Source organism: Pleurodeles waltl, chromosome 11 (genome assembly GCF_031143425.1).
Source record: "Pleurodeles waltl isolate 20211129_DDA chromosome 11, aPleWal1.hap1.20221129, whole genome shotgun sequence".
NCBI classification, from domain to species: Eukaryota; Metazoa; Chordata; class Amphibia; order Caudata; family Salamandridae; genus Pleurodeles; species Pleurodeles waltl.
This window is the reverse complement of record NC_090450.1, coordinates 845,118,028-845,145,272: the sequence shown is the minus strand read 5'-3', so window position 1 is coordinate 845,145,272 and position 27,245 is coordinate 845,118,028.

The following is a 27,245-nucleotide window of genomic DNA, read 5'->3' as shown; positions in this document are numbered from 1 at the left end:
CTTCACGAATCTATCTGTCTGTTGATACCACTCGATCGGTTTTTCCCTTAACCTAGGATAGTCATTCGTAAAAGACAATGGGGCATATTTATACTCCGTTTGCGCCAAATTTGCGTCGTTTTTTTCGACGCAAATTCGGCGCAAAACTAACACCATATTTATACTTTGGCGTTAGACGCGTCTAGCGCCAAAGTATGAGTAAAGAGCGTCATTTTTTTGCGTGAACGCCTTCCTTACGTTAATGAGATGCAAGGTAGGCGTTCCTGTCCCAAAAAATGACTGCAACGCAAATGCGTCGTATTTATACTCCCGGGCAAAAATCACGCCCGGGAGTGGGCGGGCCAAAAAACCCCGCATTTGCGCCTCTTTTTAACGCCTGGGTCAGGGCAGGCGTTAAGGGACCTGTGGGCTCAAAATGAGCCCACAGCTGCCCTCCCATGCCCCCCTGCCACCCTTGCCCACCCCAGGAGGACACCCAAGGATGGAGGGACCCACCCCAGGGACATTCAGGTAAGTTCAGGTAAGTATAATTTTTTTTTTTTTTTATATTTTTTTTTTGGCATAGGGGGGCCTGATTTGTGCCCCCCTACATGCCTCAATGCCCAATGACCATGCCCAGGGGACATAAGTCCCCTGGGCATGGCCATTGGGCAAGGGGGCATGACTCCTGTCTTTACTAAGACAGGAGTCATGTAAATGGCGTCTGGGCGTCGTTAAAAATGACGCAAATCGGGTGGAGGCGATTTTTTTGCGTCAACCTGACTTGCACCATTTTTAAGATGCCCTAACGCCATTTTTCCCTACGCCGGCGCTGCCTGGTGTACGTGGTTTTTTTCCACGCACACCAGGCAGCGCCAGTCTGCTAGCGCCGGCTAACGCCATTCAATAAATACGGCGCCCGCATGGCGCTTCAGAATGGCGTTAGCCGGCGCAAAACTTTTTGACGCTAAACTGCGTTAGCGCAGTTTAGCGTCAAAAAGTATAAATACGGGCCAATATGTCTCCCCTGGACCAAGGCACATGCACCAAAACACCACCAGCTGTTTCTCTCATAGGTAGGATCTTTACTGTATCTAAATTAGGTATGACTGTTGTTTCATTAGATCTCGAACTATCTCTTTTCCCCTTATCTCTTTTCTTCATCCATCGGCCTTCCCATTTCTCTAGTGCTCCCCAAATTTGTGCGCTTTGCAGCAACTCTTTCAAATGTGTCTTCATGCCTGCAGATCTCATGTGTTCGAAGTCTTTCGTGTCAAAATCTAATCTATAACTTCGTTTCAAATGTTTTGTGTTTCCAATGTCGATATTGTATTTGTCTGCCAAATTCGTTAATTTCTGGTGTACTTTGCCTACCTCTTTGGTAATTTTAGGGCATAAGTATCTTAATTCTGCCTCAGTGTAAAACTCCAACCTATTTACTCCCATTGTTCCATCCTCCAACTCAGCAGCTTCTGCTCCTAGTCGTACTAGATTTAGGTATTCATCTTGTTTTTCTTTTTCAGGTTCGATTGTAATCGCTGTAGTCTTTTGTGATGTGCAAGTTTTCTCTAACCACTAATTTAACTGTTGTACTGTAAAACCCTGCAGTGAAATATTTCCTGCATGTATCATTGGAGTGTATGAGGTATTTGTACTCATAGTTTGAGGAGTCAGGACTTCCAACCCTGCTTGTCGCATTGCCTCAAGAGGTGCCCCTATTGGACTAAGGTCCATTAAAGGTCTTGATTGTTCGCAAACCTGTCCTCCCTGGGCCATTATTTGTGGAGTTCTAATAGGCCCTCCTCTTATCATTTCATGAGTCATAACTCCCTGTTCACACGTCCTTGTTTTCTCCTGTGCATATAACGGCACCGGGGGACCAACAGTAATGGGTAGTGATATAGCGGCAGGTGTCTGGCCTGCTCCCAAGCTTCTTGGAGCTTCAACACCATAAGTCTGCTCTAATAATCCTGGTGCAGGTTCTTTCAAAGGACCCGCTACTGGGTTATACCCAGGTATCAGTTGTGGCGGTTGTGACACTAACTGTGGAGTTGACTCGATCTGTACTAACCTTGGCTTTGTATGTATCAGGTCTGGCGGCACCACCAAGTTTGTAGTAGTCTCGAGTACTTGAACATCGGGATAAATTCTTTTTATCTGTGGTGGAGGCTGTAAGTGTATCGGCGAGTCTGGTGCAGTGGGTACACTGATACCATTCTGTATCAAAGCTGTATCGCTAGTCTGCACTGTATCAGTAACACCCTTCTCCTTCGTCTGGTTCCCAGGATCCAAGCTAGTACTTGGAGCACTGTCGTTCACCGCGTATGGTGGCGGACGATCGTGTAACAATCTATCCATAAACGCCTCATCATCTGAATCATCCTCCTCTTCCCAGGATTTTTTATTCTCTTTGTGTTTGCCTAATTCTTTGTCAGTTTTGCAGGAAGCTTTCTTTCCCTGTGTCTCCTCTCCCTGGGTTATTGCCGGAAACAGTTTCAACCCATCCACTATTCCTTGTCTCCACATTTTGTTCCCATTGTCCCATCTAGCCTCTGCATAGGACTTTTCTGCTCTTGTCAATCTTCTGTGAAACCTTTCTTGTCTATGTTTAAGAGCCATCAGGTCCCAAATTGCCAAAGCCTCATATTGTGCTGGTCGAGGAGGTGGTTTCTGCGTACTTAACATCCACCTCAGATTTTCTAACACCTTTTGATTGAACGTTCCATGTTCCGGAAACGCTAGACACCCCTCTTTTTCAGTTAATTTGCACCATTGTTTTATCCATAAACATGGTGCAACACCCTTTTCCTCCATAACCGTGCAAGCTGGTGTACCCTCAGGTGGTGTAGGTTCCCCATCAGTTGCAACAATATACACATCTCCTTTCAAAGCGCTTTTAAATGCCTTAACAAAATTCATTTTATTTGATATTTAGTCAGAAAACGGCTTTGTTCCCAGGACACTCTTCACCTACCCTTTACTCAACCTATTGCCTCTCACGAACGGCAGCCAATCCGTGCGCGACCCCTCTCAGCATCTGACCTATCTCAGCGCGGCACCACTGACGTCACACTCACACACACTGCAGCTGACAAAGTCTTGCGGCTTGTCCACACCTCGCTAATTCCTTACAACTCATACAAACTAATGCAAATTATTGCTAGCAATTAAATGACAACACAAATCTGCCGGTTTACTACAGGAAAGGTAACACATTTGCTTCAGAACTTTACAGAGATTTCACTTGAAGCCTCAGCCGCTACTCTCTCCTTCTCAGTTCCCTCATACGCAAGCAGAATTAAGATAACTTAGGATATATGGTTCCAATGAATGCAGTTTTATACGTGTTAATGTGCTCAGTTAGGCAAACTATAAACGATTATTTCTTACAGTCGACATTAGTTTATACATATGAACAATTCTCCATATTTATGAATACGCTTCAATGAATATTTTATTAATACAGCATTGTTAGACATAAGCATTTCACGTCTATAATATGTCATATTTAAACTACGCTCTCTCACAGGCACTAGGCCAACCCACACAAGTGAGGTACCATTTTTATCGGGAGACTTGGGGGAACGCTGGGTGGAAGGAAATTGGTGACTCCTCTCAGATTCCAGAACTTTCTGTCACCAAAATGTCAGGAAAAGATGATTTTAGCCACATTATGAGGCTCGCAAAGGATTCTGGATAACAGAAACTGGTGAGAGCCCCACAAGCCACCCCATCTTGGATTCCCCTAGGTCTCTAGTTTTAAAAAATGCACAGGTTTGGTAGGTTTCCTTAGATGGTGGCTGAGATAGAGGCCAAAATCCACAGGTAGGCACTTTGCAAAAACACCTCTGTTTTCTTTGAGAAAATGTGATGTGTCCACTTTGTGTTTTGGGGCATTTCCTATCACGGGCACTAGGCCTACCCACCCAAGTGAGGTACCATTTTTATCAGGAGACTTGGGGGAACGCTGAGTGGAAGTTAATTGGTGGCTCCTCTCAGATTCTAGAACTTTCTGTCACCGAAATGTGAGGAAAAAGTGTTTTTTTAGCCACATTTTGAGGTTTGCAAAGGATTCTGGGTAACAGAACCTGGTGAGAGCCCCACAAGTCTCCCCATCTTGGATACCCCTAGGTCTCTAGTTTTAAAAAATGCACAGGTTTGGTAGATTTCCCTAGATGGCGGCTGAGATAGAGGCCAAAATCCACAGGTAGGCACTTTGCAAAAACACCTCTGTGATATTTGAGAAAATGTGATGTGTCCACTTTGTGTTTTTGGGCATTTCCTATCACGGGCACTAGGCCTACCCACCCAATGAGGTACCATTTTTATCGGGAGACTTGGGGGAACGCTGAGTGGAAGTTAATTGGTGGCTCCTCCAGATTCCAGAACTTTCTGTCACCGAAATGTGAGGAAAAAGTGTTTTTTAGCCACATTTTGAAGTTTGCAAAGGATTCTGGGTAACAGAACCTGGTGAGAGCCCCACAAGTCACCCCATCTTGGATTCCCCTAGGTCTCTAGTTTTCAAAAATTCATAGGTTTGGTAGGTTTACCTGGTGGCTGCTGAGCTAGAGGCCAAAATCCATAGGTAGGCACTTTGCAAAAACACCTCTGTTTTCTTTGAGAAAATGTGATGTGTCCACTTTGTGTTTTGGGGCATTTCCTGTCACGGGCACTAGGCCTACCCACACAAGTGAGGTACCATTTTTGTCGGGAGACTTGGGGGAATGCTGGGTGGAAGGAAATCGGTGGCTCCTCTCAGATTCCAGAAATTTCTGTAACCGAAATTTGAGGAAAACATTTTTTTTTACTGACATTTTGAGGTTTGCACAGGATTCTGGGTAACAGAACCAGGTGAGAGCCCCACAAGTTACCCCATTTTGGATTCCCTGAGTTCTCTAGTTTTAAAAAATGCTCAGGTTTGGTAGCTTTCCTTAGGTGGCGCCCGAGCTAGAGGCCAAACTCCACAGGTAGGCACTTTACAAAAAGACCTCTATTTTCCTTGAGAAAATTTGATGTGTCCACTTTGTGTTTTGGGGCATTTCCTGTTGCAGGCACTAGGCCAACCCACACAAGTGAGGTACCATTTTTATCAGGAGACTTGGGGGAACGCTGAGTGGAAGTTAATTGGTTGCTCCTCTCAGATTCCAGAACTTTCTGTCACCGAAATGTGAGGAAAAATGTTTTTTAGCCACATTTTGAGGTTTGCAAAGGATTCTGGGTAACAGAACCTGGTGAGAGCCCCACAAGTCACCCCATCTTGGATTCCCCAGTTCTCTAGTTTTGAAAAATTCATAGGTTTGGTAGGTTTCCGTAGATAGCGGCTGAGCTAGAGGCCAAAATCCACAGGTAGGCACTTTGCAAAAAACACCTCTATTTTCCTTTAGAAAATGTGATGTGTCCACTTTGAGTTTTGGGGCATTTCATGTTGCAGGCACTAGGCCAACCCACACAAGTGAGGTACCATTTTTATCGGGAGACTCGGGGGAACGCTGGGTGGAAGGAAATTGGTGACTCCTCTCAGATTCCAGAACTTTCTGTCACCAAAATGTCAGGAAAAGATGATTTTAGCCACATTATGAGGCTCGCAAAGGATTCTGGATAAGAGAAACTGGTGAGAGCCCCACAAGCCACCCCATCTTGGATTCCCCTAGGTCTCTAGTTTTCAAAAATGCACAGGTTTGATAGGTTTCCCTAGATGGCGGTTAAGGCCAAAATCCACAGGTAGGCACTTTGCAAAAACTCCTCTGTTTTCTTTGAGAAAATGTGATGTGTCCACTTTGTGTTTTGGGGCATTTCCTGTCACGGGCACTAGGCCTACCCACACAAGTGAGGTACCATTTTTGTCGGGAGACTTAGGGGAACGCTGGGTGGAAGGAAATCAGTGGCTCCTCTCAGATTCCAGAACTTTCTGTCACCAAAATTTGAGGATTTTTTTTTATTTTAGTGACATTTTGAGGTTTGCACAAGATTCTGGGTAACAGAACCAGGTGAGAGCCCCACAAGTTACCCCATTTTGGATTCCCCGAGTTCTCTAGTTTTAAAAAATGCTCAGGTTTGGTAGGTTTCCCTAGGTGGCGCCCGAGCTAGAGGCCAAACTCCACAGGTAGGCACTTTGCAAAAAGACCTCTATTTTCCTTCAGAAAATGTGATGTGTCCACTTTGTGTTTTGGGGCATTTCCTGTTCCAGGCACTAGGCCAACCCACACAAGTGAGGTACCATTTTTATCGGGAGACTTGGGGGAACACTGGGTGGAAGGAAATTGGTGGCTCCTCTCAGATTCCAGAACTTTCTGTCACCGAAATGTGACGAAAAAGTGTTTTTTTAGCCACATTTTGAGGTTTGCAAAGGATTCTGGGTAATAGAACCTGGTAAAAGTCACCCTATCTTGGATTCCCCTAGGTCTCTAGTTTTAAAAAATGCACAGGTTTGGTAGGTTTCCCTAGATGGTGGCTGAGCTAGAGGCCAAAATCCACAGATAGGCACTTTGCAAAAAACACATCTGCTTTCTTTGAGAAAATGTGATGTGTCCACGTTTTGTTTTGGGGCATTTCCTGTCGCAGGCACTAGGCCTACCCACCCAAGTGAGGTACCATTTTTATTGGGAGAATTGAGGAAATGCTGCGTTGAAGGAAATTTGTGGCTCCTCTCAGATTCCAGAACTTTCTGTCACAGAAATGTGTGGAAAAAGTGTTTTTTTTAGCCACATTTTGAGGTTTGCATAGGATTCTGGGAAACAGAACCTGGTGAGAGCCCCACAAGTCACCCCATCATGGATTCCACTAGGGTTCTAGTTTTCACACATGCACAGGTGTGGTAGGTTTCCCTTGGTGGGGGCTGAGCTAGACGGCAAAATCACCAGGTAGACACTTTGCAAAAACACCTCTGTTTTCTTTGAGAAAATGTGATGTGTCCACTTTGTGTTTTGAGGTATTTCCTTTTGTGGGCACTAGGCCTACTCACACAAGTGAGGTACAACTTTTAGCAGGAGACTTTAGGGAACACTGCGTGGAGGGAAATTTGTGGATCCTCTCAGATTCCAGAACTTTCTGTCACCGAAATGTGAGGAAAAAGTGTTTTTTTAGCCACATTTTGAGGTTTGCAAAGGCTTCTGGTTAACAGAACCTGGTGAGAGCCCCACAAGTCACCCCATCTTGGATTCCTCTAGGTCTCTAGTTTTCAAAAATGCACAGGTTTGGTAGGTTTCCCTAGGTTGCAGCTGAGCTAGAGGCCAAAATCCCCAGGTAGGCACTGTGCAAGAACCCCTCTGTTTTCTTTGAGAAAATGTGGTATGTCCACTTTGTGTTTTGGGGCATTTCCTGTAGCGGGCACTAGGCCTACCCAAACAAGTGAGGTACCATTTGTATCGGGAGACTTGGGGGAACGCTGGGTGGAAGGAAATTGGTGGCTCCTCTCAGATTCCAGAACTTTCTTTCACCGAAATGTGAGGAAAAAGTGATTTTTAGCCACATTTTGAGGTTTGCAAAGGATTCTGGATAACAGAAACTGCTGAGAGCCCCAGAAGCCACTCCATCTGGGATTCCAATAGGTCTCTAGTTTGCAAAAATGCACAGGTTTTGTAGGTTTCTCTAGATGGCGGCTGAGCTAGAGGCCAAAATCCACAGATAAGCAATTTGCAAAAAACACGTCTGTTTTATTTGAGAAAATGTGATGAGTCCACTTTTTGTTTTGGGGCATTTCCTGTCGCAGGCACTGGGCCTACCCACCCAAGTGAGGTACCATTTTTATTGGGAGACTTGAGGAAACGCTGGGTGGAAGGAAATTGGTGGCTCCTCTCAGATTCCAGAATTTTCTGTCACCAAAATATCAGGAAAAGGTGATTTTTAGCCACATTATGAGGTTTGCAAAGGATTCTGGATAACAGAAACTGGTGAGAGCCCCAAAAGCCACCCCATTTTGGATTTCCCTAGGTCTCTAGTTTTTAAAAATGCACAGGTTTGGTAGGTTTCCCTAGGGGGCGGCTGATGCCAAAATTAACAGGTAGGCACTTTGCAAAAAACACCTCTGTTTTCTTTGACAAAATGTGATGTGTCCACTTTGTGTTTTGGGGCATTTCCTATCACGGGCACTAGGCCTACCCACCCAAGTGAGGTACCATTTTTATCGGGAGACTTGAGGGAACGCTGACTGGAAGTTAATTGGTGGCTCCTCTCAGATTCTAGAACTTTCTGTCACCGAAATGTGAGGAAAAAGTGTTTTTTTAGACACATTTTGAGGTTTGCAAAGGATTCTGGGTAACAGAACCTGGTGAGAGCCCCACAAGTCTCCCCATCTTGGATACCCCTAGGTCTCTAGTTTTAAAAAATGCACAGGTTTGGTAGATTTCCCTAGATGGCTGCTGAGATAGAGGCCAAAATCCACAGGTAGGCACTTTGCAAAAACACCTCTGTTTTCTTTGAGAAAATGTGATGTGTCCACTTTGTGTTTTGGGGCATTTCCTATCACGGGCACTAGGCCTACCCACCCAAGTGAGGTACCATTTTTATCGGGAGACTTGAGGGAACGCTGACTGGAAGTTAATTGGTGGCTCCTCTCAGATTCTAGAACTTTCTGTCACCGAAATGTGAGGAAAAAGTGTTTTTTTAGACACATTTTGAGGTTTGCAAAGGATTCTGGGTAACAGAACCTGGTGAGAGCCCCACAAGTCTCCCCATCTTGGATACCCCTAGGTCTCTAGTTTTAAAAAATGCACAGGTTTGGTAGATTTCCCTAGATGGCTGCTGAGATAGAGGCCAAAATCCACAGGTAGGTACTTTGCAAAAAACACGTCTGTTTTCTTTGAGAAAATGTGATGTATCCACTTTTTGTTTTGGGGCATTTCCTGTCGCAGGCACTAGGCCTACCCACCCAAGTGAGGAACAATTTTTACTGGGAGACTTGAGGAAACGCTGCATGGAAGGAAATTTGTGGCTCCTCTCAGATTCCAGAACTTTCTGTCACGGAAATGTGTGGAAAAAGTGTTTTTTTAGCCACATTTTGAGGTTTGCATAGGATTCTGGGAAACAGAACCGGGTGAGAGCCCCACAAGTCACCCCATCTTGGATTCTACTAGGGGTCTAGTTTTCAAACAAGCACAGGTGTGGTAGGTTTCCCTAGGTGGGGGCTGAGAAAAACGGCAAAATCACCAGGTAGGCACTTTGCAAAAACACCTCTCTTTTCTTTGAGAAAATGTGATGTGTCCACTTTGTGTTTTGAGGCATTTCCTTTTGCGGGCACTAGGCCTACCCACACAAGTGAGGTACCAATTTTATCGGGAAACTTGGGGGAACGCTACGTGGAAGGAAATTTGTGGCTCCTCTCAGATTCCAGAACTTTCTGTCACCGAAATGTGAGGAAAAAGTGTTTTTTAGCCACATTTTGAAGTTTGCTAAGGATTCTGGGTAACAGAACCTGGTGAGAGCCCCACAAGTCACCCCATCTTGGATGCCCTTAGGTCTCTAGTTTTAAAAAATGCACAGGTTTGGTAGATTTCCCTAGATGGCGGCTGAGATAGAGGCCAAAATCCACAGGTAGGCACTTTGCAAAAACACCTCTGTTTTCTTTGAGAAAATGTGATGTGTCCACTTTGTGTTTTGGGGCATTTCCTATCACGGGCACTAGGCCTACCCACCCAAGTGAGGTACCATTTTTATCGGGAGACTTGGGGGAACGCTGAGTGGAAGTTAATTGGTGGCTCCTCCAGATTCCAGAACTTTCTGTCACCGAAATGTGAGGAAAAAGTGTTTTTTAGCCACATTTTGAAGTTTGCAAAGGATTCTGGGTAACAGAACCTGGTGAGAGCCCCACAAGTCACCCCATCTTGGATTCCCCTAGGTCTCTAGTTTTCAAAAATTCATAGGTTTGGTAGGTTTACCTGGTGGCTGCTGAGCTAGAGGCCAAAATCCATAGGGAGGCACTTTGCAAAAAACACCTCTGTTTTCTTTGAGAAAATGTGATGTGTCCACTTTGTGTTTTGGGGCATTTCCTATCGTGGGCACTAGGCCTACTCATCCAAGTGAGGTACCATTTTTATCGGGAGACTTGGGGGAACGCTGAGTGGAAGTTAATTGGTGGCTCCTCTCAGATTCCAGAACTTTCTGTCACCGAAATGTGAGGAAAAAGTGTTTTTTAGCCACATTTTGAGGTTTGCAAAGGATTCTGGGTAACAGAACCTGGTGAGAGCCCCACAAGTCACCCCATCCTGGATACCCCTAGGTCTCTAGTTTTAAAAAATGCACAGGATTGGTAGATTTCCCTAGATGGCGGCTGAGATAGAGGCCAAAATCCACAGGTCGGCACTTTGCAAAAACACCTCTGTTTTCTTTGAGAAAATGTGATGTGTCCACTTTGTGTTTTGGGGCATTTCCTATCACGGGCACTAGGCCTACCCACCCAAGTGAGGTACCATTTTTATCGGGAGACTTGGGGGATCGCTGAGTGGAAGTTAATTGGTGGCTCCTCCAGATTCCAGAACTTTCTGTCACCGAAATGTGAGGAAAAAGTGTTTTTTAGCCACATTTTGACGTTTGCAAAGGATTCTGGGTAACAGAACCTGATGAGAGCCCCACAAGTCACCCCATCTTGGATACCCCTAGGTCTGTAGTTTTAAAAAATGCACAGGTTTGGTAGATTTCCTAGATAGCGGCTGAGATAGAGGCCAAAATCCACAGGTACGTACTTTGCAAAAAACACGTCTGTTTTCTTTGAGAAAATGTGATGTGTCCACTTTTTGTTTTGGGGCATTTCCTGTCGCAGGCACTAGGCCTACCCACCCAAGTGAGGTACCATTTTTATTGGGAGACTTGAGGAAACGCTGCGTGGAAGGAAATTTGTGGCTCCTCCCAGATTCCAGAACTTTCTGTCACGGAAATGTGTGGAAAAAGTGTTTTTTTAGGCACATTTTGAGGTTTGCATAGGATTCTGGGAAACAGAACCTGGTGAGAGCCCCACATGTCACCCCATCTTGGATTCCACTAGGGGTCTAGTTTTCACACATGCACAGGTGTGGTAGGTTTCCCTAGGTGGGGGCTGAGCTAGACGGCAAAATCACCAGGTAGGCACTTTGCAAAAACACCTCTCTTTTCTTTGAGAAAATGTGATGTGTCCACTTTGTGTTTTGAGGCATTTCCTTTTGCGGGCACTAGGCCTACCCACACAAGTGAGGTACCAGTTCTATCGGGAAACTTGGGGGAATGCTGCGTGGAAGGAAATTTGTGGCTCCTCTCAGATTCCAGAACTTTCTGTCACCGAAATGTGAGGAAAAAGTGTTTTTTAGCCACATTTTGAAGTTTGCAAAGGATTCTGGGTAACAGAACCTGGTGAGAGCCCCACAAGTCACCCCATCTTGGATGCCCCTAGGTCTCTAGTTTTAAAAAATGCACAGGTTTGGTAGATTTCCTTAGATGGTGGCTGAGATAGAGGCCAAAATCCACAGGTAGGCACTTTGCAAAAACACCTCTGTTTTCTTTGAGAAAATGTGATGTGTCCACTTTGTGTTTTGGGGCATTTCCTATCACGGGCACTAGGCCTACCCACCCAAGTGAGGTACCATTTTTATCAGGAGACTTGGGGGAACGCTGAGTGGAAGTTAATTGGTGGCTCCTCTCAGATTCTAGAACTTTCTGTCACCGAAATGTGAGGAAAAAGTGTTTTTTTAGCCACATTTTGAGGTTTGCAAAGGATTCTGGGTAACAGAACCTGGTGAGAGCCCCACAAGTCTCCCCATCTTGGATACCCCTAGGTCTCTAGTTTTAAAAAATGCACAGGTTTGGTAGATTTCCCTAGATGGCGGCTGAGATAGAGGCCAAAATCCACAGGTAGGCACTTTGGAAAAACACCTCTGTGATATTTGAGAAAATGTGATGTGTCCACTTTGTGTTTTTGGGCATTTCCTATCACGGGCACTAGGCCTACCCACCCAATGAGGTACCATTTTTATCGGGAGACTTGGGGGAACGCTGAGTGGAAGTTAATTGGTGGCTCCTCCAGATTCCAGAACTTTCTGTCACCGAAATGTGAGGAAAAAGTGTTTTTTAGCCACATTTTGAAGTTTGCAAAGGATTCTGGGTAACAGAACCTGGTGAGAGCCCCACAAGTCACCCCATCTTGGATTCCCCTAGGTCTCTAGTTTTCAAAAATTCATAGGTTTGGTAGGTTTACCTGGTGGCTGCTGAGCTAGAGGCCAAAATCCATAGGTAGGCACTTTGCAAAAAACACCTCTGTTTTCTTTGAGAAAATGTGATGTGTCCACTTTGTGTTTTGGGGCATTTCCTATCGTGGGCACTAGGCCTACTCATCCAAGTGAGGTACCATTTTTATCGGGAGACTTGGGGGAACGCTGAGTGGAAGTTAATTGGTGGCTCCTCTCAGATTCTAGAACTTTCTGTCACCGAAATTTGAGGAAAAGGTGTTTTTTAGCCACATTTTGAGGTTTGCAAAGGATTCTGGGTAACAGAACCTGGTGAGAGCCCCACAAGTCACCCCATCTTGGATACCCCTAGGTCTCTAGTTTTAAAAAATGCACAGGTTTGGTAGATTTCCCTAGATGGCGGCTGAGATAGAGGCCAAAATCCACAGGTAGGCACTTTGCAAAAACACCTCTGTTTTCTTTGAGAAAATGTGATGTGTCCACTTTGTGTTTTGGGGCATTTCCTATCACGGGCACTAGGCCTACCCACCCAATGAGGTACCATTTTTATCGGGAGACTTGGGGGAACGCTGAGTGGAAGTTAATTGGTGGCTCCTCAAGATTCCAGAACTTTCTGTCACCGAAATGTGAGGAAAAAGTGTTTTTTAGCCACATTTTGAAGTTTGCAAAGGATTCTGGGTAACAGAACCTGATGAGAGCCCCACAAGTCACCCCATCTTGGATTCCCCTAGATCTCTAGTTTTCAAAAATTCATAGGTTTGGTAGGTTTACCTGGTGGCTGCTGAGCTAGAGGCCAAAATCCACAGGTAGGCACTTTGCAAAAAACACCTCTGTTTTCTTTGAGAAAATGTGATGTGTCCACTTTGTGTTTTGGGGCATTTCCTATCGTGGGCACTAGGCCTACTCACCCAAGTGAGGTACCATTTTTATCGGGAGACTTGGTGAAACGCTGGGTGGAAGTTAATTGGTGGATCCTCTCAGATTCCAGAACTTTCTGTCACCGAAATGTGAGGAAAAAGTGTTTTTTAGCCACATTTTGAGGTTTGCAAAGGATTCTGGGTAACAGAACCTGGTGAGAGCCCCACAAGTCACCCCATCGTGGATACCCCTAGGTCTCTAGTTTTAAAAAATGCACAGGTTTGGTAGATTTCCCTAGATAGCGGCTGAGATAGAGGCCAAAATCCACAGGTACGTACTTTGCAAAAAACACGTCTGTTTTCTTTGAGAAAATGTGATGTGTCCACTTTTTGTTTTGGGGCATTTCCTGTCGCAGGCACTAGGCCTACCCACCCAAGTGAGGTACCATTTTTATTGGGAGACTTGAGGAAACGCTGCGTGGAAGGACATTTGTGGCTCCTCCCAGATTCCAGAACTTTCTGTCACGGAAATGTGTGGAAAAAGTGTTTTTTTAGGCACATTTTGAGGTTTGCATAGGATTCTGGGAAACAGAACCTGGTGAGAGCCCCACATGTCACCCCATCTTGGATTCCACTAGGGGTGTAGTTTTCACACATGCACAGGTGTGGTAGATTTCCCTAGGTGGGGGCTGAGCTAGACGGCAAAATCACCAGGTAGGCACTTTGCAAAAACACCTCTCTTTTCTTTGAGAAAATGTGATGTGTCCACTTTGTGTTTTGAGGCATTTCCTTTTGCGGGCACTAGGCCTACCCACACAAGTGAGGTTCCAGTTCTATCGGGAAACTTGGGGGAACGCTGCGTGGAAGGAAATTTGTGGCTCCTCTCAGATTCCAGAACTTTCTGTCACCGAAATGTGAGGAAAAAGTGTTTTTTAGACACATTTTGAAGTTTGCAAAGGATTCTGGGTAACAGAACCTGGTGAGAGCCCCACAAGTCACCCCATCTTGGATGCCCCTAGGTCTCTAGTTTTAAAAAATGCACAGGTTTGGTAGATTTCCTTAGATGGTGGCTGAGATAGAGGCCAAAATCCACAGGTAGGCACTTTGCAAAAAACACCTCTGTTTTCTTTGAGAAAATGTGATGTGTCCACTTTGTGTTTTGGGGCATTTCCTAACGCGGGCACTAGCCCTACCCACCCATGTGAGGTACCATTTTTATCGGAAGACTTGGGGGAACGCTGAGTGGAAGTTAATTGGTGGCTCCTCCAGATTCCAGAACTTTCTGTCACCGAAATGTGAGGAAAAAGTGTTTTTTAGCCACATTTTGAGGTTTGCAAAGGATTCTGGGTAACAGAACCTGGTGAGAGCCCCACAAGTCACCCCATCTTGGATACCCCTGGGTCTCTAGTTAAAAAAAATGCACAGGTTTGGTAGATTTCCTAGGTGGCGGCTGAGCTAGAGGCCAATTCCACAGGTAGGCACTTTGTAAAAAAAACACCTGTTTTCTTTGAGAAAATGTGATGTGTCCACTTTCTGTTTAGGGACATTTCCTTTCGCAGGCACTAGGCCTACCCACACAAGTGAGGTACAATTCTTTTTCGGAGACTTGGGGCAACGCTGGGTGGAAGGAAATTGGTGGCTCCTCTCAAATTCCAGACCTTTCTGCCACCAAAATGTGAGGAAAAATAAATTTTTTTGCCAAATTTTGATGCTTACAAAGGATTCTGGGTGGCAGACCCTGGTGAGAGCCCCACAAGTCACCCCATCTTCGATACTCCTCGGTCTCTAGCTTTCAAACATGCACAGGTTTGGTAGGTTTCCCTAGGTGGCGGCTGAACTACAGCCCAAATTCCACAGGTAGGCACTTTGCAAGAACCCCTCTGTTTTCTTTAAGAAAATGTTGTGTGTCCACTTTGTGTTTTGGGGCATTCCCTGTTGCGGGCACGAGGCGTACCCATACAAGTGAGGTAACATTTTTATCGGGAGACATGGGGGAACGCTGGGTGGAAGGAAATTGGTGACTCCTCTCAGATTCCAGAGCTTTCTGTCACCAAAATGTCAGGAAAAAGTGATTTTTAGCCACATTATGAGGTTTGCAAAGGATTCTGGATAACAGAAACTGGTGAGAGCCCCAAAAGCCACCCCATCTTGGATTCCCCTCGTCTCTAGTTTTTAAAAATGCTCAGGTTTGGTAGTTTTCCCTAGGTGGCGGCTGAGACCAAAATTAACAGGTAGGCAATTTGCAAAAACACCTCTGTTTTCTTTGAGAAAATCTGATGTGTCCACTTTCTGTTTTGGAGCATTTCCTGTCGCAGGCTCTAGGCCTACCCACACAAGTGAGGTACAATTTTTATCGGGAGACTTCGGGGAGCGCTGGGTGGAAGGAAATTTGTGGCTCCTCTGAGATTCCAGAACTTTCTGTCAACGAAATGTGAGGAAAAAGTGTTTTGTTAGCCACATTTTGAAGTTTGCAAAGGATTCTGGGTAACAGAACCTGGTGAGAGCCCCACAAGTCACCCCATCTTGGATGCCCCTAGGTCTCTGGTTTTAAAAAATGCACAGGTTTGGTAGATTTCCCTAGATGGCAGCTGAGATAGAGGGCAAAATCCACAGGTAGGCACTTTGCAAAAAACACCTCTGTTTTCTTTGAGAAAATGTGATGTGTCCACTTTCTGTTTTAAGGCATTTCCTATCACGGACACTAGGCCTACCTACCCAAGTGAGGGACCATTTTTATCGGGAGACTTGGGGGAACGCTGAGTGGAAGTTAATTGGTGGCTCCTCCAGATTCCAGATCTTTCTGTCACCGAAATGTGAGGAAAAAGTGTTTTTTAGCCACATTTTGTGGTTTGCAAAGGATTCTGGGTAACAGAACCTGGTGAGAGCCCCACAAATCACCCCACCTTGGATACCCCTAGGTCTCTAGTTTTAAAAAATGCACAGGTTTGGTAGATTTCCTAGGTGGCGGCTGAGCTAGAGGCCAAATCCACAGGTATGCACTTTGTAAAAAAACACTTGTTTTCTTTGAGAAAATGTGATGTGCCCACTTTCTGTTTTGGGACATTTCCTGTCACAGGCACTAGGCCTACCCACACAAGTGAGGGACAATTATTTTTGGGAGACTTGGGGGAACGCTGGGTGGAAGGAAATTGGTGGCTCCTCTCAGATTCCAGAACTTTCTGCCACCAAAATGTGAGAAAAAAGTGTTTTTTAGCCACATTTGAGGTTTACATAGGATTATGGGAAACAGAACCTGGTGAGAGCCCCACAGGTCACCCCATCTAGGATTCCCCTAGGTCTCTAGTTTTAAAAAATTCATAGGTTTGGTAGGTTTCCCTAGGTGGCTGCTGAGCTAGAGGCCAAAATCCACAGGAAGGCACTTTTCAAAAAACACCTCTGTTTTCTTTGAGAAATGTGATGTGTCCACTTTGTGTTTTGGGGCATTTCCTATCGTGGGCACTAGGCCTACCCACCCAAGTGAGGTACCATTTTTATCGGGAGACTTGGGGGAACGCTGAGTGGAAGTTAATTGGTGGCTCCTCTCAGATTCCAGAACTTTCTGTCACCGAAATGTGAGGAAAAAGTGTTTTTTAGCCACATTTTGAAGTTTGCAAAGGATTCTGGGTAACAGAGCCTGGTGAGAGCCCCACAAGTCACCCCATCTTGGATACCCCTAGGTCTCTAGTTGTAAAAATTTTACAGGTTTGGTAGATTTCCCTAGATGGCGGCTGAGATAGAGGCCAAAATCCACAGGTAGGCACTTTGCAAAAAACACCTCTGTTTTCTTTGAGAAAATGTGATGTGTCCACTTTGTGTTTTGGGGCATTTCCTATCGCGGGCACTAGGCCTACCCACCCAAGTGAGGTACCATTTTTATCGGGAGACATTGGGGAATGCTGTGTGGAAGGAAATTGGTGACTCCTCTCAGATTCCAGAACTTTCTGTCACCGAAATGTGAGGAAAAAGTGTTTTTTAGCCACATTTTGAGCTTTGCAAAGGATTCTGGGTAACAGAACCTGGTGAGAGCCCCACAAATCACCCCATCTTGGATACCCCTAGGTCTCTAGTTTTAAAAAATGCACAGGTTTGGTAGATTTCCTAGGTGGCGGCTGAGCTAGAGGCAAAATCCACAGGTAGGCACTTTGTAAAAAAACACCTGTTTTCTTTGAGAAAATGTGATGTATCCACTTTCTATTTTGGGACATTTCCTGTCGCAGGCACTAGGCCTTCCTACACAAGTGAGGTACCATTTTTATCGGGAGACTTGGGGGAACGCTGAGTGGAAGTTAATTGGTGGCTCCTCTCAGATTCCAGAACTTTCTGTCACCGAAATGTGAGGAAAAAGTGATTTTTAGCCACATTTTGAGTTTTGCAAAGGATTCTGGGTAACAGAACCTGGTGAGAGCCCCACAAGTCACCCCATCTTGCATACCCCTAGGTCTCTAGTTTTCAAAAATGCACAGGTTTGGTAGATTTCCCAGGTGGCGGCTGAGCTAGAGGCCAAATCCACAGGTAGGCACTTTGTAAAAAAATACCTGTTTTCTTTGAGAAAATGTGATGTGTCCACTTTGTGTTTTGGGGCATTTCCTGTTGCAGGCACTAGGCCTACCCACCCAAGTGAGGTACCATTTCTATCTGGAGACTTGAGGGAACGCTGACTGGAAGTTAATTATTTGCTCCTCTCAGATTCCAGAACTTTCTGTCACCGAAATGTGAGGAAAAATGTTTTTTAGCCACATTTGGAGGTTTGCAAAGGATTCTGGGTAACAGAACGTGGTGAAAGCCCCACAAGTCACCCTATCTTGGATTCCCCTAGGTCTCTAGTTTTGAAAAATTCATATATTTGGTATGTTTCCCTAGCTGGCGGATGAGCTAGAGGCCAAAACCCACAGGTAGGCACTTTGCAAAAAACACCTCTGTTTTCTTTGAGAAAATCTGATGTGTCCACTTTCTGTTTTGGGGCATTTCCTGTCGCAGGCTCTAGGCCTACCCATACAAGTGAGGTACAATTTTTATCAGGAGACTTCGGGGAGCGCTGGGTGGAAGGAAATTTGTGGCTCCTCTGAGATTCCAGAACTTTCTGTCAACGAAATGTGAGGAAAAAGTGTTTTTTTAGCCACATTTTGAAGTTTGCAAAGGATTCTGGGTAACAGAACCTGGTGAGAGCCCCACAAGTCACCCCATCTTGGATGCCCCTAGGTCTCTAGTTTTACAAAATGCACAGGTTTGGTAGATTTCCCTAGCTGGCGGCTGAGATAGAGGCCAAAATCCACAGGTAGGCACTTTGTAAAAAAACACCTGTTTTCTTTGAGAAAATGTGATGTGTCCACTTTCTATTTTGGGACATTTCCTGTCGCAGGCACTAGGCCTTCCCACACAAGTGAGATACCATTTTTATCGGGAGACTTGGGGGAACGCTGAGTGGAAGTTAATTGGTGGCTCCTCTCAGATTCCAGAACTTTCTGTCACCGAAATGTGAGGAAAAAGTGTTTTTTAGCCACATTTTGAGTTTTGCAAAGGATTCTGGGTAACAGAACCTGGTGAGAGCCCCACAAGTCACCCCATCTTGCATACCCCTAGGTCTCTAGTTTTCAAAAATGCACAGGTTTGGTAGATTTCCCAGGTGGCGGCTGAGCTAGAGGCCAAATCCACAGGTAGGCACTTTGTAAAAAAATACCTGTTTTCTTTGAGAAAATGTGATGTGTCCACTTTGTGTTTTGGGGCATTTTCTGTTGCAGGCACTAGGCCTACCCACCCAAGTGAGGTACCATTTCTATCTGGAGACTTGAGGGAACGCTGACTGGAAGTTAATTGGTTGCTCCTCTCAGATTCCAGAACTTTCTGTCACCTAAATGTGAGGAAAAATGTTTTTTAGCCACATTTGGAGGTTTGCAAAGGATTCTGGGTAACAGAACGTGGTGAAAGCCCCACAAGTCACCCTATCTTGGATTCCCCTAGGTCTCTAGTTTTGAAAAATTCATATATTTGGTATGTTTCCCTAGCTGGCGGATGAGCTAGAGGCCAAAACCCACAGGTAGGCACTTTGCAAAAAACACCTCTGTTTTCTTTGGGAAAATGTGATGTGTCCACTTTGTGTTTTGGGGCATTTCCTGTCGCGGGCACTAGGCCTACCCACACAAGTGAGGTACAATTTTTATCGGGCGACTTGGTGGAACGCTGGGTTTAAAGAAATTGGCGACTCCTCTCAGATTCCAGAACTTTCTGCCACCAAAATGTGAGGAAAAAGTGTTTTTTAGCCACATTTTGAGGTTTGCATAGGATTCTGGGAAACAGAACCTGGTGAGAGTCCCACAAGTCACCCCATCTTGGATTCCACTAGGGGTCTAGTTTTCACACATGCACAGGTGTGGTAGGTTTCCCTAGGTGGGGGCTGAGCTAGACGGCAAAATCACAGGTAGGCACTTTGCAAAAACACCTCTGTTTTCTTTGACAAAATGTGATGTGTCCACTTTGTGTTTTGGGGCACTTCCTATGGCGGGCACTAGGCCTACCCACCCAAGTGAAGTACCATTTCTACCTGTAGACTTAAGGGAACGCTGACTGGAAGTTAATTGGTTGCTCCTCTCAGATTCCAGAACTTTCTGTCACCGAAATGTGAGGAAAAATGTTTTTTAGCCACATTTTGAGGTTTGCAAATGATTCTGGGTAACAGAACCTGGTGAGAGCCCCACAAGTCACCCCATCTTGGATGCCCCTAGGTCTCTAGTTTAAAAAAATGCACAGGTTTGGTAGATTTCCTAGGTGGCGGCTGAGCTAGAGGCCAATTCCACAGGTAGGCACTTTGTAAAAAAAACACCTGTTTTCTTTGAGAAAATGTGATGTGTCCACTTTCTGTTTAGGGACATTTCCTTTCGCAGGCACTAGGCCAACCCACCGAAGTGAGGTACAATTCTTTTCGGGAGACTTGGGGCAACGCTGGGTGGAAGGAAATTGGTGGCTCCTCTCAAATTCCAGACCTTTCTGCCACCAAAAAGTGAGGAAAAATATTTTTTTTGCCAACTTTTGAGGCTTACAAAGGATTCTGGGTGACAGAACCTGGTGAGAGCCCCACAAGTCACCCCATCTTCGATACTCCTCGGTCTCTAGCTTTCAAACATGCACAGGTTTGGTCGGTTTCCCTAGGTGGCGGCTGAACTACAGGCCAAATTCCATAGGTAGGCACTTTGCAAGAACCCCTCTGTTTTCTTTAAGAAAATGTGGTGTGTCCACTTTGTGTTTTGGGGCATTTCCTGTTGCGGGCACGAGGCGTACCCACACAAGTGAGGTAAAAATTTTATCGGGAGACATGGGGGAACGCTGGGTGGAAGGAAATTGGTGACTCCTCTCAGATTCCAGAGCTTTCTGTCACCAAAATGTCAGGAAAAGGTGATTTTTAGCAACATTATGAGGTTTGCAAAGGATTCTGGATAACAGAAACTGGTGAGAGCCCCAAAAGCCACCCCATCTTGGATTCCCCTCGTCTCTAGTTTTTAAAAATGTACAGGTTTGGTAGGTTTCCCTACGTGGCGGCTGAGGCCAAAATTAACAGGTAGGCACTTTGCAAAAACACCTCTGTTTTCTTTGAGAAAATCTGATGTGTCCACTTTCTGTTTTGGGGCATTTCCTGTCGCAGGCTCTAGGCCTACCCATACAAGTGAGGTACAATTTTTATCAGGAGTCTTCGGGGAGCGCTGGGTGGAAGGAAATTTGTGGCTCCTCTGAGATTCCAGAACTTTCTGTCAACGAAATGTGAGGAAAAAGTGTTTTTTTAGCCACATTTTGAAGTTTGCAAAGGATTCTGGGTAACAGAACCTGGTGAGAGCCCCACAAGTCACCCCATCTTGGATGCCCCTAGGTCTCTAGTTTTACAAAATGCACAGGTTTGGTAGATTTCCCTAGCTGGCGGCTGAGATAGAGGCCAAAATCCACAGGTAGGCACTTTGCAAAAACACCTCTGTTTTCTTTGAGAAAATGTGATGTGTCCACTTTGTGTTTTGGGGCATTTCCTATCACGGGCACTAGGCCTACCCACCCAAGTGAGGTACCATTTTTATCGGGAGACTTGGGGGAACGCTGAGTGGAAGTTAATTGGTGGCTCCTCTCAGATTCTAGAACTTTCTGTCACCGAAATGTGAGGAAAAAGTGTTTTTTTAGCCACATTTTGAGGTTTGCAAAGGATTCTGGGTAACAGAACCTGGTGAGAGCCCCACAAGTCTCCCCATCTTGGATACCCCTAGGTCTCTAGTTTAAAAAAATGCACAGGTTTGGTAGATTTCCCTAGATGGCTGCTGAGATAGAGGCCAAAATCCACAGGTAGGTACTTTGCAAAAAACACGTCTGTTTTCTTTGAGAAAATGTGATGTATCCACTTTTTGTTTTGGGGCATTTCCTGTCGCAGGCACTAGGCCTACCCACCCAAGTGAGGTACAGTTTTTATTGGGAGACTTGAGGAAACGCTGCGTGGAAGGAAATTTGTGGCTCCTCTCAGATTCCAGAACTTTCTGTCACGGAAATGTGTGGAAAAAGTGTTTTTTTAGCCACATTTTGAGGTTTGCATAGGATTCTGGGAAACAGAACCGGGTGAGAGCCCCACAAGTCACCCCATCTTGAATTCCACTAGGGGTCTAGTTTTCAAACAAGCACAGGTGTGGTAGGTTTCCCTAGGTGGGGGCTGAGCTACACGGCAAAATCACCAGGTAGGCACTTTGCAAAAACACCTCTCTTTTCTTTGAGAAAATGTGATGTGTCCACTTTGTGTTTTGAGGCATTTCCTTTTGCGGGCACTAGGCCTACCCACACAAGTGAGGTACCAATTTTATCGGGAAACTTGGGGGAACGCTGCGTGGAAGGAAATTTGTGGCTCATCTCAGATTCCAGAACTTTCTGTCACCGAAATGTGAGGAAAAAGTGTTTTTTAGCCACATTTTGAAGTTTGCAAACGATTCTGGGTAACAGAACCTGGTGAGAGCCCCACAAGTCACCCCATCTTGGATGCCCCTAGATCTCTAGTTTTAAAAAATGCACAGGTTTGGTAGATTTCCTTAGATGGTGGCTGAGATAGATGCCAAAATCAACAGGTAGGCACTTTGCAAAAAACACCTCTGTTTTCTTTGAGAAAATGTGATGTGTCCACTTTGTGTTTTGGGGCATTTCCTATCGCGGGCACTAGGCCTACCCACCCAAGTGAGGTACCATTTTTATCGGAAGACTTGGGGGAACGCTGAGTGGACGTTAATTGGTGGCTCCTCCAGATTCCAGAACTTTCTGTCACCGAAATGTGAGGAAAAAGTGTTTTTTAGCCACATTTTGAGGTTTGCAAAGGATTCTGGGTAACAGAACCTGGTGAGAGCCCCACAAATCACCCCACCTTGGATACCCCTAGGTCTCTAGTTTTAAAAAATGCACAGGTTTGGTAGATTTCCTAGGTGGCGGCTGAGCTAGAGGCCAATTCCACAGGTAGGCACTTTGTAAAAAAAACACCTGTTTTCTTTGAGAAAATGTGATGTGTCCACTTTCTGTTTTGGGACATTTCCTGTCACAGGCACTAGGCCTACCCACACAAGTGAGGGACAATTATTTTTGGGAGACTTGGGGGAACGCTGGGTGGAAGGAAATTGGTGGCTCCTCTCAGATTCCAGAACTTTCTGCCACCAAAATGTGAGAAAAAAGTGTTTTTTAGCCACATTTTGAGGTTTACATAGGATTATGGGAAACAGAACCTGGTGAGAGCCCCACAGGTCACCCCATCTAGGATTCCCCTAGGTCTCTAGTTTTCAAAAATTCATAGGTTTGGTAGGTTTCCCTAGGTGGCTGCTGAGCTAGAGGCCAAAATCCACAGGAAGGCACTTTGCAAAAAACACCTCTGTTTTCTTTGAGAAATGTGATGTGTCCACTTTGTGTTTTGGGGCATTTCCTATCGTGGGCACTAGGCCTACCCACCCAAGTGAGGTACCATTTTTATCGGGAGACTTGGGGGAACGCTGAGTGGAAGTTAATTGGTGGCTCCTCTCAGATTCCAGAACTTTCTGTCACCGAAATGTGAGGAAAAAGTGTTTTTTAGCCACATTTTGAAGTTTGCAAAGGATTCTGGGTAACAGAGCCTGGTGAGAGCCCCACAAGTCACCCCATCTTGGATACCCCTAGGTCTCTAGTTTAAAATTTTTTACAGGTTTGGTAGATTTCCTTAGATGGCGGCTGAGATAGAGGCCAAAATCCACAGGTAGGCACTTTGCAAAAAACACCTCTGTTTTCTTTGAGAAAATGTGATGTGTCCACTTTGTGTTTTGGGGCATTTCCTATCGCGGGCACAAGGCCTACCCACCCAAGTGAGGTACCATTTTTATCGGGAGACATTGGGGAATGCTGTGTGGAAGGAAATTTGTGGCTCCTCTCAGATTCCAGAACTTTCTGTCACCGAAATGTGAGGAAAAAGTGTTTTTTAGCCACATTTTGAAGTTTGCAAAGGATTCTGGGTAACAGAACCTGGTGAGAGCCCCACAAGTCACCCCATCTTGGATGCCCCTAGGTCTCTAGTTTTAAAAAATGCACAGGTTTGGTAGATTTCCTTAGATGGTGGCTGAGATAGAGGCCAAAATCCACAGGTAGGCACTTTGCAAAAAACACCTCTGTTTTCTTTGAGAAAATGTGATGTGTCCACTTTGTGTTTTGGGGCATTTCCTATCGCGGGCACTAGGCCTACCCACCCAAGTGAGGTACCATTTTTATCGGAAGACTTGGGGGAACGCTGAGTGGAAGTTAATTGGTGGCTCCTCCAGATTCCAGAACTTTCTGTCACCGAAATGTGAGGAAAAAGTGTTTTTTAGCCACATTTTGAGGTTTGCAAAGGATTCTGGGTAACAGAACCTGGTGAGAGCCCCACAAATCACCCCACCTTGGATACCCCTAGGTCTCTAGTTTAAAAAAATGCACAGGTTTGGTAGATTTCCTAGGTGGCGGCTGAGCTAGAGGCCAATTCCACAGGAAGGCACTTTGTAAAAAAAACACCTGTTTTCTTTGAGAAAATGTGATGTGTCCACTTTCTGTTTTGGGCCATTTCCTGTCACAGGCACTAGGCCTACCCACACAAGTGAGGGACAATTATTTTTGGGAGACTTGGGGGAACGCTGGGTGGAAGGAAATTGGTGGCTCCTCTCAGATTCCAGAACTTTCTGCCACCAAAATGTGAGAAAAATGTGTTTTTTAGCCACATTTTGAGGTTTACATAGGATTATGGGAAACAGAACCTGGTGAGAGCCCCACAGGTCACCCCATCTAGAATTCCCCTAGGTCTCTAGTTTTCAAAAATTCATAGGTTTGGTAGGTTTCCCTAGGTGGCTGCTGAGCTAGAGGCCAAAATCCACAGGAAGGCACTTTGCAAAAAACACCTCTGTTTTCTTTGAGAAATGTGATGTGTCCACTTTCTGTTTTGGGGCATTTCCTATCGTGGGCACTAGGCCTACCCACCCAAGTGAGGTACCATTTTTATCGGGAGACTTGGGGGAACGCTGAGTGGAAGTTAATTGGTGGCTCCTCTCAGATTCCAGAACTTTCTGTCACCGAAATGTGAGGAAAAAGTGTTTTTTAGCCACATTTTGAAGTTTGCAAAGGATTCTGGGTAACAGAGCCTGGTGAGAGCCCCACAAGTCACCCCATCTTGGATACCCCTAGGTCTCTAGTTTTAAAAAATTTACAGGTTTGGTAGATTTCCCTAGATGGCGGCTGAGATAGAGGCCAAAATCCACAGGTAGGCACTTTGCAAAAAACACCTCTGTTTTCTTTGAGAAAATGTGATGTGTCCACTTTGTGTTTTGGGGCATTTCTTATCGCGGGCACTAGGCCTACCCACCCAAGTGAGGTACCATTTTTATCGGGAGACATTGGGGAATGCTGTGTGGAAGGAAATTGGTGACTCCTCTCAGATTCCAGAACTTTCTGTCACCGAAATGTGAGGAAAAAGTGTTTTTTAGCCACATTTTGAGCTTTGCAAAGGATTCTGGGTAACAGAACCTGGTGAGAGCCCCACAAATCACCCCATCTTGGATATCCCTAAGGCTCTAGTTTTAAAAAATGCACAGGTTTGGTAGATTTCCTAGGTGGCGGCTGAGCTAGAGGCCAAATCCACAGGTAGGCACTTTGTAAAAAAACACCAGTTTTCTTTGAGAAAATGTGATGTGTCCACTTTCTATTTTGGGACATTTCCTATCGCAGGCACTAGGCCTTCCCACACAAGTGAGATACCATTTTTATCGGGAGACTTGGGGGAACGCTGAGTGGAAGTTAATTGGTGGCTCCTCTCAGATTCCAGAACTTTCTGTCACCGAAATGTGAGGAAAAAGTATTTTTTAGCCACATTTTGAGCTTTGCAAAGGATTCTGGGTAACAGAACCTGGTGAGAGCCCCACAAGTCACCCCATCTTGGATACCCCTAGGTCTCTAGTTTTCAAAAATGCACAGGTTTGGTAGATTTCCCAGGTGGCGGCTGAGCTAGAGGCCAAATCCACAGGTAAGCACTTTGTAAAAAAATACCTGTTTTCTTTGAGAAAATGTGATGTGTCCACTTTGTGTTTTGGGGCATTTCCTGTTGCAGGCACTAGGCCTACCCACCCAAGTGAGGTACCATTTCTATCTGGAGACTTGAGGGAACGCTGACTGGAAGTTAATTGGTTCCTCCTCTCAGATTCCAGAACTTTCTTTCACCGAAATGTGAGGAAAAATGTTTTTTAGCCACATTTGGAGGTTTGCAAAGGATTCTGGGTAACAGAACGTGGTGAAAGCCCCACAAGTCACCCTATCTTGGATTCCCCTAGGTCTCTAGTTTTGAAAAATTCATATATTTGGTATGTTTCCCTAGGTGGCGGATGAGCTAGAGGCCAAAACCCACAGGTAGGCACTTTGCAAAAAACACCTCTGTTTTCTTTGGGAAAATGTGATGTGTCCACTTTGTGTTTTGGGGCATTTCCTGTCGCGGGCACTAGGCCTACCCACACAAGTGAGGTACCATTTTTATCGGGCGACTTGGTGGAACGCTGGGTTTAAAGAAATTGGCGACTCCTCTCAGATTCCAGAACTTTCTGCCACCAAAATGTGAGGAAAAAGTGTTTTTTAGCCACATTTTGAGGTTTGCATAGGATTCTGGGAAACAGAACCTGGTGAGAGTCCCACAAGTCACCCCATCTTGGATTCCACTAGGGGTCTAGTTTTCACACATGCACAGGTGTGGTAGGTTTCCCTAGGTGGGGGCTGAGCTAGACGGCAAAATCACAGGTAGGCACTTTGCAAAAACACCTCTGTTTTCTTTGAGAAAATGTGATGTGTCCACTTTGTGTTTTGGGGCAATTCCTATGGCGGGCACTAGGCCTACCCACCCAAGTGAAGTACCATTTCTACCTGGAGACTTAAGGGAACGCTGACTGGAAGTTAATTGGTTGCTCCTCTCAGATTCCAGAACTTTCTGTCACCGAAATGTGAGGAAAAATGTTTTTTAGCCACATTTTGAGGTTTGCAAACGATTCTGGGTAACAGAACCTGGTGAGAGCCCCACAAGTCACCCCATCTTGGATGCCCCTAGGTCTCTAGTTTAAAAAAATGCACAGGTTTGGTAGATTTCCTAGGTGGCGGCTGAGCTAGAGGCCAATTCCACAGGTAGGCACTTTGTAAAAAAAACACCTGTTTTCTTTGAGAAAATGTGATGTGTCCACTTTCTGTTTAGGGACATTTCCTTTCGCAGGCACTAGGCCAACCCACCGAAGTGAGGTACAATTCTTTTCAGGAGACTTGGGGCAACGCTGGGTGGAAGGAAATTGGTGGCTCCTCTCAAATTCCAGACCTTTCTGCCACCAAAATGTGAGGAAAAATATTTTTTTTGCCAACTTTTGAGGCTTACAAAGGATTCTGGGTGACAGAACCTGGTGAGAGCCCCACAAGTCACCCCATCTTCGATACTCCTCGGTCTCTAGCTTTCAAACATGCACAGGTTTGGTCGGTTTCCCTAGGTGGCGGCTGAACTACAGCCCAAATTCCATAGGTAGGCACTTTGCAAGAACCCCTCTGTTTTCTTTAAGAAAATGTGGTGTGTCCACTTTGTGTTTTGGGGCATTTCCTGTTGCGGGCACGAGGCGTACCCACACAAGTGAGGTAACATTTTTATCGGGAGACATGGGGGAACGCTGGGTGGAAGGAAATTGGTGACTCCTCTCAGATTCCAGAGCTTTCTGTCACCAAAATGTCAGGAAAAGGTGATTTTTAGCCACATTATGAGGTTTGC